The sequence below is a fragment of the Chenopodium album genome, chromosome 6, assembly GCF_948465745.1.
Source record: "Chenopodium album chromosome 6, dcCheAlbu1.1, whole genome shotgun sequence".
NCBI lineage: Eukaryota > Viridiplantae > Streptophyta > Magnoliopsida > Caryophyllales > Amaranthaceae > Chenopodium > Chenopodium album.
This window is the reverse complement of record NC_137839.1, coordinates 70,133,330-70,149,140: the sequence shown is the minus strand read 5'-3', so window position 1 is coordinate 70,149,140 and position 15,811 is coordinate 70,133,330. Positions and strand designations below refer to the sequence as shown.

Here is a 15,811-nt window from a genome sequence, read left to right as displayed (position 1 = left end):
GAAAAATTAAAATTTATATTTTTGAATAATTTACTACATGTGAGTTTTAGTAATCATCTAATTTTTTAAAATGGAATGGCGTGTATTTAATTTACACTCGTCTAAGTTTTTGCTCGGCACTATTTTGTTACTTGGGTATAAGCTAGAAACTATCATTTTAATGTATGAGGTTAATTGGGTTGAAATTAAAACAATCCTTTTATACTGTAGTTAACGTTTTGTATTAAACAAAAATTCCGGGAAAAATTAATTATATGAGTGTGTACGTAGGTTTGGTATTAAACAAATGTGAAAGAAACTTGCTTTCTAATTTTGGATACTCTTAGTAGTAGTTATATATAACAAGCTTATTGCTCCAGAAAAAATAATTATAGAGTTTTAGTTTTAAAACTGTTGCGTTTCCTCGATCATTGTGCAATTTATGAAACAACGCGACCTTTCTTCTTCTGCATGCTATGAAGACAATTGAAAAGACTTCAAGTGACAGCTTGTGGTGTATTAAAAGAGAGATTGATATTTCACACATCTCCAAAAACCCTCTATTTTCTTTTGATGCAAATTGAAAAAGCTGTTCGTATTCGGCATTTCTATCTTCCATTAAACTTTGAAACTTAAGCTCTTTCATGGCTAAAAGTGATGAAGACACTCCATTTACAGAATGGTATCGTAAATTCTTAGAAAGAAGGAAAGAAAACCTTTGGGGTAGATATTACGCAGCGGATGAGGCTCGTCTTGATGCAACCCAAAAATTAACAGAGCTAGCGAAGAAAATACAAGATATTGATGAACAACTTGCAAAGTGCGCTGAGGTTGCTCGGGAAAAGGAGAAGAATAAGGGGCTTAAAATTGGCAGCAACTCTGCTCCTTCGATCCCAGTTGCTGAGGATAAGAACAAGAATAAGGGGATTACAATTGGTAGTAATCTTGCTTCTCCAATTTAAGTTGACAGCGATAGCGACAGCGACGAAGAACCTGTCAGAAAGAGGAGCTTTGTGGGTTTCAAAGGGGAATCATCCAAAAGCAGGGGTCAGTGTGGCAAGGGTAATGAGGTTTTAGGTGTTGGTGTCGAGGGAGGGGAAGCGGACATGGAAATCAGTGATGAAGAGCCTGTTGTGAAACAGGTAATATCTTCAACCGTTGTTGTTCAAGCTGAAGGAGTGCAGGAGCAGCCTGAAATTGGTGAGGTGAACGTTGGTGTGGCGCAGCAAGAGCAACAACAAGCACAGATTAATCAGGAGAGGGGCTCAGAGGTAGAAGAAGAAAACGAAGAGGAGGAAGCTGGGTTGCAGGCAGAATATGATTCGTGGTATGATGGAGAATCCGAAGAAGACATGGGCTACCCATACCATCATCATTCACCTGAAGTGTCTGGTGATGATTCTGAAGCTTTTGGGTTTGACTCTGATTAAGCTAAGCAAGTAGTTTATGCAGTATAGATTTTGGTTAAGTAGGTAGTCATTCTAGGGCCAGCTAGCTTTTTAAGTGGTTTAATGTAATTTTGTTATTAGAAATACTGGCCTCTATATATATTATGTAGGTGTAATGACTATGATATTCTTATTATATATATATATATATATATATATATATATATATATATATATATATATATATATATATATATATATATATATATATATATATATATATATATATATATATATATATATATATATATATATATATTATGTGTGGAATATTTAATATTGATGGCTTTATAAATATGTTTGTCTAAATTTTTATTTCTTTAGCTATATATAATCAGAGGTATTTTGTATGAAGTGAATTTTGGTTAATTAGTTGTTGGTTTAATTGATAGTTTTTTAACTCAATTGTAGTTGGGCTAGCATTTTCTTATTACTTCTGGTTTGGAATGCACATGGGAAGCAAAATATAGTTAATTGTAATTGGATTTGCTATGCAAATTGATTCCTAACCTGGAAACAAATTGATGAATTAATTCAAAACCATGGTATCATTCAGCATTTCTTGAATATCTTAATTGGAACATGGTTGACCTATTTCAAGGTCATCACTCAACACCAAGTAAGCCATCACTAAGGAATACAGATCATAAAATAAATAATTGCTTGACTTGAGATTTGTTGGTCATCATGTTTGCATAACAAAAGTGCAGCCATAAGATATTAGTTTTGAAGTTAGGCATGATAACCATACATAAGTTGCTACTTAAGTACACAAATTATATAAAAGTTCACATGGCAGAGCATTTAAGGAGTACAGAATCAGCACCAGTGACTTGTGCAAAAGGAACTTACTATTTTTTCAAAAGGTGTCCAGCAAGAACACGTTCAAAATGACAAGCTACTCTTGTTCGATATATCGTGTTCTTACAAGAAGCCTTAGTTCTTGGCATTCATGACCTCTTTTGGAGCAACTGATTTGGCTTTCTTGCCTTCTTTTGGAGCAGCTGTTTTGGCTGATTTGGCATCTTCAGCTTCTTTTGCACCAAATGCTTTAGCATTCATGGGTTCTTCCATAACAACTGATTTGATAACCCACTTGAGGTAGCCAAATCTCTTGATTGCACCTGTTAGCCCAACTTCAACATTCACTGGTTTTCCTTTAAGTGCAGCAGCTAAATCGTCAAAGCCATCCCAGCCTGATATCTACATAACAAATGAAAAGAGTTGTTTAAGGTGTGGTCTGGTTTACTTTAAAGTGTAGACAATAAATAATTAACTTAGAGCAGTATATTGAATGCTTTTACCTTCTCTTCAATTAGTTATGCTTCTTTCAGGCCTAGTAGCCTTATTCTACTCACTCCGATTGCCAAATTTAACACCAAAAGTAGCCTTATTCTACCCATTCCGAGATGACAGATTGTTCAGAGTAGCTAAATAATTTAAGTGGTAAACAGTACAATGGATCATCCCTCCTACCCTTCTTGTTAACCAGTTCCTTTTTAGGGTTTCAAATTGTTTGTGTTCGTAGGAAAATCATGCCATATCAAAAATTTCTTCATAGATACAAGTATCAAACATTGCAACAATTGAAACCTCAAAACTAAAAGAATCTTAATAAGTGCCTTACATGTGAAGGAGTAGCCCTATTTCGTTCGAGATCAGCATGTTGGACATAGAAGTTGATTAAGCTTTTTTTTTTTTGCTGACCGTCATCAAATGGGTCATCTTCTGCTGCTTACCCATCATAAGAGCTTCGTAGTGGATGATCATTTCCTCGTAAGGTAAATCAGGGGCAGTTGAGAGCTTGAGACAATAAATCTTACTCATAAATTTTGAAAATAATATATTTTAAAACATTTTTATCAATTATAAATATTATTAATTCCGATGAGAACAAATGACATCAGAAAAGACAGTTCTTAATGTAATGAATGCAACTAAAATTGATCTTAACTTCTATATTTTCATTAATTGCAATTCATTAAGGTCCAAAACACCAATGCACATGAAAGCCACACAAAACAGAATTATGACACAACCCACAACAGAATCCCAAAATCATCATTACAATTTCACAACCTTAATATTAGTCCATATTCTGAGATTAAATGCCACACAAAACCAAATTATACGACACTATCCAATACAATCTTCCAAATCTATCATATTTTAAACTTATAAATCCTCACTCAAAGGGACCTCCTGAAGTTTAGTTTCTGTAAGACTTCACACACACTCAATCTGTCTATCACCATACTATTAAAAAGAAAGTCAATCTAAAGAACCTCATCATTCAAGCTCAAAATAAAATAACACAATCAAATGATCAAACTCATTGTCCCACCAAGATAAATGCGACACAAAAGAACCTCAAGTTTCAACCTAAAGTTTCTATTAATGACACAAATGTTAAATCCATTTCACTTTACACTGTGATGTGTGCTGCTTTTCACAGTATTTTCAGTGACTAAGATGCACACAACCTTACCCTATTCACTATCCCGCCATTTCTTTTATTTTGGATTATTAGTTGTACAAGGAACAGAAACCACTGGTACAATAGCAAAAACAAGGCAGTCATCTTTTACAAATGCAGATGAACTATGCCAAACAGCACTGTGGACTGAAAGGAAGTAGATGGAGAGGGCAATTCTCCAAATACTTGATCAATTATGAATATGACTAACCAACAACACTCAATAAAAACAGGACCTCAGGAGATTTATCGTCCTATTCAAGAACTTTGGACCTGATGTTTGTGACTTTATCAACTCAAGATTGTAAGCAACGAAATAGCCACCTTCGAATGAGTCAAATCAATATTGTAAGCAATGAAAGAGTTGAGCATGAAGATGTTTACATTGGACCATATCACTTCTATAATTACAGCCAAAGAATATAAAATAATGACAACAGATAATAATTGCAATAATAAGAAAAATTTCATCAGCAAAAAATTGTTGGCTATAATAAGGTACTCCTTAAAGGGTTTATTAAACACGCATACAAACCTTAGATACACCCACATAAATTTGATGGAAAATTTAGAAAATTAAGACCACCCCGAAAATTGATGGAAAAACTAAGAAACCCCAGATAAATTATCAGGAAATGAGAGAAAAAAAAAGAAGAACATTAATACAAACCAGATTATTAAACAAACAAGATAGAAGAGAACCTGAAGATCTTCTTCCATTCGTCTTCAATTTCCTATTAATTCTCTGCAATTTTAATACATTATCTCCATAATTGAAATTGCTGTTATGTTATTTCTACTGTTGGATGCTGTTTTGATAACTGCGTTTTTGAATTTGAGCAACAGAAAAGGAATTTCAAATTCAGAAACAGGTTCGCCGAGCTAATTACCTCTCTTTCTCTTGTTCTCCTGGTTCGAATTACCTCCCTAACTGGGAAGAGTTTCTGGAAATTCACCCAATCTGAAAGTTTTTGTTTTGGGTTTAGGGTCTACAAAAACTGTAAAAAATGGAGGGAGGAGAGGCAAGTGGAGAGTGAAGAAAGAGAAAATGAAGTGAGAAAGAAGGGATGGAATGAGAGTGCGAAGACCGATTCAAAGGAGACAGAAAGCAAATGGAAGAAAGAGGAAAATAAGGAAAAAGCAAGAATGAGGGATTCAAGGACAGAACCGTCACTACACTGGTATGACTGAAATAGTGACACATGTTCTGGTACTTAAAAGGGAAAGGATAGTTTTGAAGGGACTTTTGTAAGGGTAAAAAGGGAATGATACTGTTCATATGCATAGGAAAGCAGAAACCATTTTCTCACCAATTTGTCTTTTAAGGGTTATAGTTATATGCAATTATCCATTATATTTAGTTCGTTCAAAATATTATTTATACTACAGTATACTAATATATAGTTGGATTTAGAGCTATCAATTCGGGTTAGTGTGGCTCGGGTCTTCTCGGGTCGGGTCAACACGGGCTAATGTCGGGACCTATAAGGGTCGTATTTGGGGTGGGTCATGAGTTGGGTCACGTCGGGTCAAACATCTTATCGGGTTTGGGTCAAGTTTAGGTCGGGTAACATTCGGGTCGGGTGGAAAACAGGTCGAGTTACATTTGGGTTTTTACGGGTTTAAACGAGTTATGGTCCTGGTCGGGTTCGAGTCGGGTTCAGTTCAAGTCAATTATTTGCCGGTTATAATCATGTCGGGTCATTATCGGGTTCGAGTCGGGTTCTGTTCAAGTCAATAATTTGTGGGTTATAATCACGTCGTGTCATTTCCTAGTCGAGGCATTTTCGGGTTGAGTCGGGTTCGTTTCAAGTCACTAAAATTGTTGTAAATATTTTTTTTTACGCTCCACATCAAATTGCATAATTTAAAACATTTAAAAACATATTAAAACAAACAAAAAAATACTAAAATTTGAAAAAAGGGATCAATAAAAGGATTATAAGTAGTTATATGGAAGTTGATTTTGATGATAAATTTAGAAAAAAAAACAAAACATTTGGCTGATTTAATTAGACAAAATCACTATCATCGATTCACCTCAATCACCTCATATAGCCTCAAATACGTTTAAATTCGGGTTAGTGATAGGTCGAGTTTAAATTCGGGTTAGTGATAGGTCGAGTTTAAATTCGGGTTAGTAATAGGTCGAGTTTAAATTCGGGTCGGGTCAATAACAAGTCAGGTTTAATTTTGGTCGGATTAGAAACAAGTCGGGTTTGTAACAATTCGGGTTTAAATTTGGGTTTTGGACGGGGTAATTCGGGTTTGGGTCATTCTCGGGTTCGAGTTAGGTTCGGTTCAGGTCAATAATTTACGGGTCACATTCGGGTCGGGTCCTCTCTAGGTCGGGTTATGGTCGTGTTAGGGTCTCAAATACTCGGGTCAACTCGGGTCTAGGGTTGGTTTCCGGTCGGGTTTGGGTCACCATTTTTTCGTGTTCAAACGGGTTAGGGTTAGGGTCGGGTTAGGGTCGGTAATTCGGGTTAGGGTTGGTAATTCGGGTCGGGTCAGCTTTTGACAGCTCTAGGTGGACTATATGAATTTTATTTATGTTTTCTTTCTAAATAAGTGAGCAAGAGCTAAAAGTAAGTTATTTATTCAAAGTTATACCTCCTATATCCAAGTTAAAAATTTCGTTGGCTTAAAACAAAAAAAAAAAGGTGACAAACTCCGTTTAAAATTCCGTTGGCTTAAAGCAAAAAAAAAAAGGTGACAAACTCCGTTTAAATAAAAAAGGTAAAAAAACTAGATCGAGAAATGAGAGACTATCTGCCTACAGGGTACTCTCGGTTCAAGGGTACCCCGTGATGCATATGAGTTAATATCATATGAGGAACATATATATGATACGCCGTATATATTTATTTGAATGGATTTTTTTATCTAGTATTATTTGTAAATTATATCCTTAAAAGAGCTTTTACTTTGTTTTAACATTTTATAGGATTAAATATGCACTTTATTACTATTTAATAGCACACTATTTACGTTAAGCATTTTGTCAGTTACATTACACTAGTAAGTTCCAATTTTATAATTATTATACATTGCAATTTTCTTTATTACTTTTGCAAATTCATTTTAAACCCTAACTCCACCCAATTTATTACATTCTCTAGCTACCAGAGCAGCTTCTACACTTCCCATTTAGCCGACGATTCGAATACTACTAGCTCCGACCAAGTATGTATCCCCTACCTTAACTTTCACTTCCTTAACAATTGTACCTAGATTGTATAATTATGGTATTTGATAGCATAATTCAAGTTGAATTTTGTTAATTATGTTGGTTAATATGTCTATATAGTTAGTGAGGGTTGGTCTCTTGTTCGAAATTTCTTTATCTATACATGCAACTTGGTATACCATTAGATTTGTCAATTGATTTTTGAATTCTGCAAAGTTAGTGCACTAATCTGTTGTCTCATTAGCCTATTGACTTATCAAGATTGAGAATTACTGTTCATTGCAAATTGGGGGGGGGGGGTACTATTTACTCTGTTTTTCGCTGGTTTTGGGTAGCGTGTGTTTGTGTTACTCATATTGTATTTCTCATCTTTTAGTAAGCCTGGCCTTAAGTCCATGTAAACGAGTAAGAAAGGGTTGTTAATGTTTTAGATCTACAACCAAAGTTACAAATTCTAAATTCTGACAAACATAGCGGAATTAAGATTCCAGACTCTTAGAGACTTAGAGTTCATACCAATTTGAATATGCCAGTGAAAGGTATGAATTAGTCATATGTCAGGAAAAAGGGCAAGTCAGTCTTGTTGGGTTGACAATAATAGTCCAGGTGTGACATATTAATTGCTTTATGATATTTTTATCTATATGCACTCCATAGTCCATATTAAGTATCTCTTTCATGATTGTATTATGTGGCTTATTGAAATTCAATTCCGATTACATTATAATCTCAATAATGTTTGTCCTTTTGTTATGGATCTACACAATGCAATTGCTATAGGAAAGGAATGTCAGCTTGGACATTTGAATTCACAATCGATGCTCATCGATTGCTTGAAATTGTGGTGAGCTTGCCATGCATTTATAAGTTTATTGTGTTGAATATTTCATTTTACCGTTGCACATTGCTAATACTTAATCCGGGCAAATATAAATGCAGCCTATTCCACACCGAATGAACAGGGAACTGCAAGAAATATGGGCTAAGAACGATGAAGCCAAAGGTGTGATACGCCTTCACCGCGGTACTGAGAACAAAGTGTACCCAGTACGATTGGGACATGTCTTTCACGGTCCTGGGAAGTTCGAGAGTTTTTTAGGTGGAGGCTGGAGTCAATTTGTCACCTCTAACAAGTTACGCATTCTCGACCACATTGAGTTACTTTTAGAGGACGAGGAGGAAATGCTATATAGGGTTAGGATTTGGCGTTCCGGAAAAGAAATTACAGTTGTAGATCCTCGTGTAATAATAGAGATTGACGGTACAATTACAGAAGCCGACGCATCAGAGTTTGTGCCCACGGAGGTTTTTTTTAAGCCTCCCTCCTTCAAATTCACATTCACCAAAGGTTACATCGACAAACCTAGTATCGTGAGTTCATAGAACTTTATAGCTTGGTTGTGTTATTATTTTGTTTAATCATAAGTTATTTAATAATGTTTATGATATTTTACTAGTTTTGTTTATCATATGTTATTTCTCGGTGTACAATTCTTATATCTTTATACTTTGATGTTGAATGTGGTACAGAATATTCCGGTACCGTTTGCCCAAGAACATTTCCAAGGTTTTAAAAATCCCACTGTTGTTGAACTGTATGTCCATCAGAAATGGCATGCAACAATGCGCTTTAAGTTCGACAAGAAGAAGATTGTAGCTTGCACCATCCGTAAAGGAGTTCCGGAAATGGTAGCTGGTGAAGAGATTGAACTCGGTGAAAAGATTCTTGTTGAATTAGAAGGTATGGAACCACCGCAATTCATCATTACATTCACTTGATTATTTCAAGTTAGATAGCAAATTGATGTTGTTGCGGTTTGGGGCCATTACTTGTCTAGTTGCAATTATATGACTAAAGATCACTGACTTTTTGTTGTCTATTTTGAATTCATGATCCTAGGACAAGTTATAATTAGTATTTAGTAACTCTAACTCTAATTAGTACTTGTATAGTTGCAATTATATGACTCTATGGATAATTGAATTTTGATTTTTTAATTTGAATACATGATCCTTGGACTCATGTTATTATTACTTATTAGTAAATCTACTTATTGTATTGTAATTATTCTTTGGATGTTATCGCTGCTCTAGGGATTGTTATAATAAAAAAAAAAGATTAAGACAACACATAATAACACTTTCATTATCACAATAAGGTCCATACTAAACATACTTAAATTGGCAGACACGCCTTCATTACTACTATTTACTACTTAATATGTAATTTTGAGACACTCACATTGCTTACGTTTGTGCTACTTAATACATAATATTCATTACTACTAGTTCTAGTCACATAACGAGTAATAATTTTCCATTCAACGCCACAATGAATAGTACACAACATATCTAACTCTACACCAACTAGTTCCAACACAATTGATTTACCATAAACTACTCCCGAGTCTGCCCTAGAGTCGATCCTCGGTTGGTAATACGAGGGTTCCTTTGGAAACGGACCTTGGGTAGGGCGTATACAACCCCGCTGCTGCGGATTTTAGCAGACTCAATAGTCTCCCTCGGATTAAAAACCCGGCTTTGATTGATTAGCATGATTGTTTTTGGGTCATGATTAAAGGTAGTACCCCATAAATGGTACAGGTTAGCAAGATAGGTGTCGAGGCGACCATCAACTCTGACTTTCTTTGGCTTGTCATTCATTGGGGCTATGTAGAACACCTTGATCTCAGTGTTCATGTTAGCATCCGGATTCTGGAAAACAAAATTTGTTAAACTTTACTTATCTCTTAACCAATTACAACAAAGAGGTGAAAAGCAACAATGGTAATGTTTTACATGCTGAGATATTTGAAACAAATAAAAATTGATAAATTACCTTTTGATTGGCCACAAGCATGTCACCATGCCTAAGCCCAACATACTTGGCGATGTCATTTGGCGAGATTACAACTCCGGTCCTCCTATTCGTCAAGACCATGTCCTTCACACGACAATCTACTTTTTCAGCATAGTCCTTGTATATGTCTTTAAAGCTCTGGTTGCCCTTCATGGCATACATCACACCTAGATCGTCCGATGTGTTGCTAGACACAACCACGTAGTGCACAGAACCTACAGAGAAGGGCTTTTGCTTGGGTCCATCGTCGAGGCTGATTACATCAACGCTGCCTTTTTTTTGTTATCAAAGTCAACTTCATTTGGGATGCCATCTAGATCGACAACAACATCAGCTTTGTGTTTGCTAGAATTTCCATTGATTTTTTCCATATTGGACCATGGCGCTAGGATGTAGCCAGGACACTCATTGTGAATTGCCTCAAAGGCATTCTTCCTAAGAGTAGATGTTAAAAGGGGAGATGTTTGGGATGTTTTCTTGTTTGAGTTTGTGATTTTCAACGAGGATTTTGCAATGGGAGACATAAGGGATTTTTTCTTGTTTGAGTTTTTTATTTTCAATTTGGTTGACCCTCCAACATTGGAACGGGTGGGAGTAGAGGAAACCTTCATTGTTATGTTAATTGAATGTCACTTAGTAGGTTTGGATGTATGTTAAATGAGTGTGCGGAATTGATTATTTATATAGCAGGTGAACTAGCTGCAAAATAGGGTTTCTATAAGGTTTGATAATTGACTTTTGAGGTGCTTTAGCTATAACTCGTACCTGACTCGGTCAACGCTCGGTCCACTCTTCACTCGAGTTAGCTCGACTTGAATTCGATTCCCGCCGAGATGTTAACGAGCACGAGTTGAGAGCGGTTTTACTCGACTCGGTAAGCTCGTGAGCAACCCTATCACATAATATTCAACTAGAATTTGCATACAAATTTAATATCTACATTTTGCGGAGTTTTCATTTGGACCATCTTCGGAGTGTCACATTTTAAATAATGGCTGTTTGGGATAATCTTAAAACCGCTTGGTAATAAAAATTATGTTTGGTAAGTGGAATAATAAATTAATTCTCAATTATCAACACATTTTATAATTTACCCTTTAACACATTTTGGTAAATTAGTAGCTTGGAACTGAACTGAATATTTTTGAACCACCTAGGGCATGTTCACCCCTCCGATTCTTAATACTCAAATCCGTTACAAGTTGATCTTCTTACTTTAACTATACACGTTTGTCAACGCATTACTTTTACATAACAATTGAACATTAATAAACTACGTATTGCGACAATTATACAAGACCCAACATGACTAAGTTAAAGTAAATATTCTTTCATATTATAAATAAGAGTTCAAGTGAGAAGATCTTTTTCAAATAAAGGGAGTATTTTCTATTATTAATTAAGGGCCAATTTTTAGATTCTTCTCTTGCCCAAACAATATCTTATTCAATTACATTTAACATAATAATAATTAGATTAATATGTATAGGGGTAATTGTATTTATTTTATTTTATTTATTTTTTACAAGAATATAGGGGTGATAGCCTTGAAACTACTTTAACTAAATTGGACTTATTGTCATTTCTAGGTGAAGTGAGTAGGGACTATATGATTAGCATAGCTTGGAACTTTTTTTTATTTAGAAGTAATTATATTTTGGCATTTATAATTACAAGTATTGATATTTGGCATTTTTTTATCATCACTACCCTATATGACACAATTTTTTAGCCTAAATTTAGCCTATATGAAACGTCAACTTGTATTATTTAGCCTAAATGACACAATAATTTTGTTTAGAACCGTCAAAATTAATTCTTAATACGCAAGACGGTAGATACCAACTAGAATAATTGAATTTGTACTACGAGTAATAATTAAAATTTTCACTCCCACATATTCTCATATATTGCTTCTTTGGAACCTTTATTTCAAGTTACAACATTCGTATGGGTTGACTATGTTGAATATCTTTTATTCACACCACTCAACAAGGATCATGCATCAGAAAAAGTTCAAAGATTTAATTATTACCTAACTAGTGATTACATGAATATATGTGAACCCATGCTTCCTTTGTCTGCTAGTGAGAACTATCGATTTTGTCCAATTTCGAATATGTCTATACTGCGTTTTGTACACTTTCGAATTGGTCTGACATTGACATCTTTTCTATGGCTTTGTACACTTTCGAATATGTCTGACATTGACATGTTTTCCATGCGAAAAGTGGATGTCAATTCCTAATATAGTCATACATAGTCATACACGCAGACCTACAAAGTGTTACTACTTACATGACATATTAATTGGATTAGGGTTTTTTTTTTATGTTTTAATAGTATTTGTATTTTTTAATAGAATTATGTTTTTACTTACGTGAGAGTTGTATTATTTCCAGTGTAAAGATTTTAATGGAAAGAATTTAATGTAAATGAAATAAAAGTATGCAAATAAAGAGGATTTATTATTAAACACGTTGTTAATTGTGATTATTAATCGAAATTGGAATAAACGGATCGACACTAATTCGACACTAATTAAAGGGGCCTAGTCATGCGAATATCTAGTCAATCAACTTATACGTATTAATTCAATAACTTTACGTCCAATCATATACTGGAGTAAACTCGGAAATGCTGTAATTACCCAAGCCTAAGTATGAAACTGGAACAGCCCGAGTCGGTCGAATAAACCTAGGTCGACTATGCATATAACCTATATCGGATCATTTGTTGACTTTACTAATTGCTCCCATTGAATATCATTCTCGTTCCGTCTCACATGTCCAATTAGACACCAATTATAGGGGCATATGCAGGTCCATGCGATTATCTAGTCCAATCAATGTACGCTTAGAAATTCAATAACATTACGTCCAATCATATACTGGAAAAAACTCAGAAATTCTGTAATTACTCATGCATGCCTAGGTATGACTAATTTCAATTTACTAATCAACCCTTTCAATTAGCATCCATGAATGTCATTCAGTTTCCGTCTCCACGTGTCTACATCATTCATTATTTAATGTGGCATTGTCAAGGTTATATTATTCATTGACAATATACGAGGTTGATAAAAATAGAAAGAGTGAAATAACATAGGCAACATCTCCATAATGAAAATATTGATTAAGCATTATTCATCGACAATATACGAGGTTGATAAAAATAGAAAGAGTGAAATAACATAGGCAACATCTCCATAATGAAAATATTGATTAAGCTTTATTCGCAAGTTTTTTGCAAAGTTTAAAAATATAAGTACTCTTTCCATTTAATTCATCATCAGAAAAACAAAAGTTTGATCATTTTATTAAAAAACCATTAAGTCATTACTTAACGGTACTTTGAATGGGTTCAATAGAATTAAGTCGTTCCACCATTGACGAGGAAAATATCCTCACAAATATAGTCCTATTCTCATCATTATTCCCATCAAAATATAACTGTAGCAGTTCTCCTTCACGGATTTCATTATCAGTAACAAAAGCTTTCCAACCAACATCTAAACACATGTACTCCTTGTGTTGCTCAATGGCTTTCACCAATTGGACAGGCCATATTTGACTATTGATCCCAAAACACAGTTCCAATGGAGTAGATACACTGCCTAAGATAGAACTCCAGTTGTCCGGTAACACCTACAATACCTCATAATTTAAAATTACATCGTCAATTAATGGAAACTTATTAATCTGTAAAGAAATGTTGTTTCTTACCAATTTTTCTCGACAATCAGCATGGAAATCCACCGAATAGCTAGGCAAATCCTTGTATAGACTCATAACTCCTTTAATGACTACTAAAATTGTCAAATAGACACATAAAATGTATCAAGTTAAATAATCCTTTTCGGGTACAACTCAATAAGTTATCAAATGTTTGAACATCTTAAGCCATATCTATTCACACAATAGAAATATACAACACACTTTACAAATAAAATAATAGCACAACAAGAACTATAACCAGTACAGTTACATACCTATTGGGTACAACAATGTCCTTAAAGTACTTTAGGAATAGATCATCTTTAGGAAATTGTTGACAAACTATTGCTTACGTTTCCTTATATATGACTTCCGTACCCGTATTTGTTTTGAGGATAGTCATGATAACAACAACAAGTATTAAAGTTTCTAGTTATGAACACCAAGATAATTGAAGTTAAGATTGACTATAACTTATGAATATGAGTAAATACAGTCAACGTCTTATAATGACCACATTAAAAATCAATGAACTCAGCAAACGAAATCATCAAATTGAGCTCCAAATTAAGTATCGATAACTTATAATAAGCTAAATCAAAACAATAAATCCTCCAAATTAAGGCATAAAAGAGAGTTAACGTATTCACATTATAATTCCATTGATTCATTAATCAAATTCAACATATTTAGGTAATTGAAAACACTAACTCCAGCAAATTCAGTCTTCAAATGGAGTCAATGTTATGATAGTAAAATCAAAGGAGTCATCAAATTAAGGAACATAAATATTCAATCAAATGGAGTCCACAACTTAAAAACATCACTTATATACGTTGACTGTTATTTGGTCATAGGCATTAATAATAACTGTTAGAGATATGAGATGTCGGAAAATATATGTATGATATATTTTCCGTAGATATCATTCAGGGAATAATATATTTAGGTTTATTATATGTTAAGATATTATTTAGTGAATATATCATTAGGATATATGGCATATCTTTTGGGAATATAGTTTCCTATCTTATGAGCATAGATTTTGTATAAATACTCAACCTATTGATGAATAATAATCAAGCAATACAAAAGTCATTCATTCTCTCTTATCCCTAATTTGTCATGATATCAACAGCAGGTTAAATCTTGGGACCGTTCACAAAAAATTTCCCCCCTACCAGTGGGTTAGAAATTAAACCCACCGGTGGGATGATCCTTTAGTAAAAATTACCAATTTGTTTTTTAGTTTATTCTGCTGTGCAAGTTAGTGTTGGTGCAGAGTTTGAGTTGAGTACTTGATGTATACATTACATCATGCGTGGCTTTTCTAAGCATTGAGATCAAAATAAAGTTGTTGGTGTGTCTTTGATTCTAAAGATGTAAGAAAAAAAAAAAAAAAAAAAAAAAGTTTACGGCTCTCTTGTGTCGTGAGACAAGGTTTGTGAGTTGATTCGAGCATAATTTTGCTCCTTTGAATTTGAGTGTGGTTTACTCTGAAAGACCAATAAGAAATTTGAACGACTAGAGTCAATTGGAACAATGGGATAAATCCTAACAACTAATATTCCTGATCTGCATTTTGGCTTGAATGTCGAGTTACCCATTTTAAACCAGGCCACATTATCATACGTATTTCCATACATTATGATTCTACTTTATTAGTCATGTCAAATTTTGTCTCATATCTCTTGTATTGTAGATAATATCAAACCCATTCTGCTGTACTTTATGCGTGGGTAACTAAGAAAATTTTGCCAATATTTTCCTTGGCTATACTCAAGTAGCTCCAATCAATCAAACTGACAAGTACAAAATAAAAGACAAGTACATACTCTAACAAAACCCATTTGCAACCTCAGTCGATTACATTACCAACCTTTTTTTTGACACATTTTACATTACCAGCCTCAATTAACCAATTTTCACTTCTACTAGCTCCAATCAATCATGCCCAGGGTTGCAATATCACCAGATAGTAGTCGGGCGTTGCTTTTCTTCAACCCCCCTCGTTCTTTATCCCCAGAAATTGACCTCAATTCGAAGGTTTTCTTATGCCGGGACGATAATGACAACCCTTTATTTGTCTCAAGACGAATTATTGCTAGCATCATACTCAAACCCACTAAGGTCACACCAGAG

General features: G+C 34.3%; 2 long non-coding RNA genes across 4 annotated transcripts; one reads left to right on the top strand and one right to left on the bottom strand.

The window, feature by feature from the left end:
* Positions 1–1,956: 1,956 nt before the first annotated feature.
* LOC145635124 (uncharacterized) lies at positions 1,957–5,069 on the bottom strand. Of its 3 annotated transcripts, none has more exons than XR_014113788.1 (3): positions 4,606–5,069; positions 3,055–3,230; positions 1,957–2,630 (listed from the first exon to the last, which is right to left on the bottom strand). It is a non-coding gene; the product is annotated as an uncharacterized LOC145635124 (long non-coding RNA). The 3 variants fall into 3 exon arrangements; XR_014113789.1 differs by having other exon boundaries at positions 3,055–3,178; XR_014113787.1 differs by having other exon boundaries at positions 3,055–5,069.
* Positions 5,070–7,837: 2,768 nt separating this feature from the next.
* On the top strand, positions 7,838–9,161 carry LOC145635123 (uncharacterized). The gene is made up of 2 exons (XR_014113786.1): positions 7,838–7,937; positions 8,056–9,161. It is a non-coding gene; the product is annotated as an uncharacterized LOC145635123 (long non-coding RNA).
* The last annotated feature ends 6,650 nt before the right edge of the window (positions 9,162–15,811 follow it).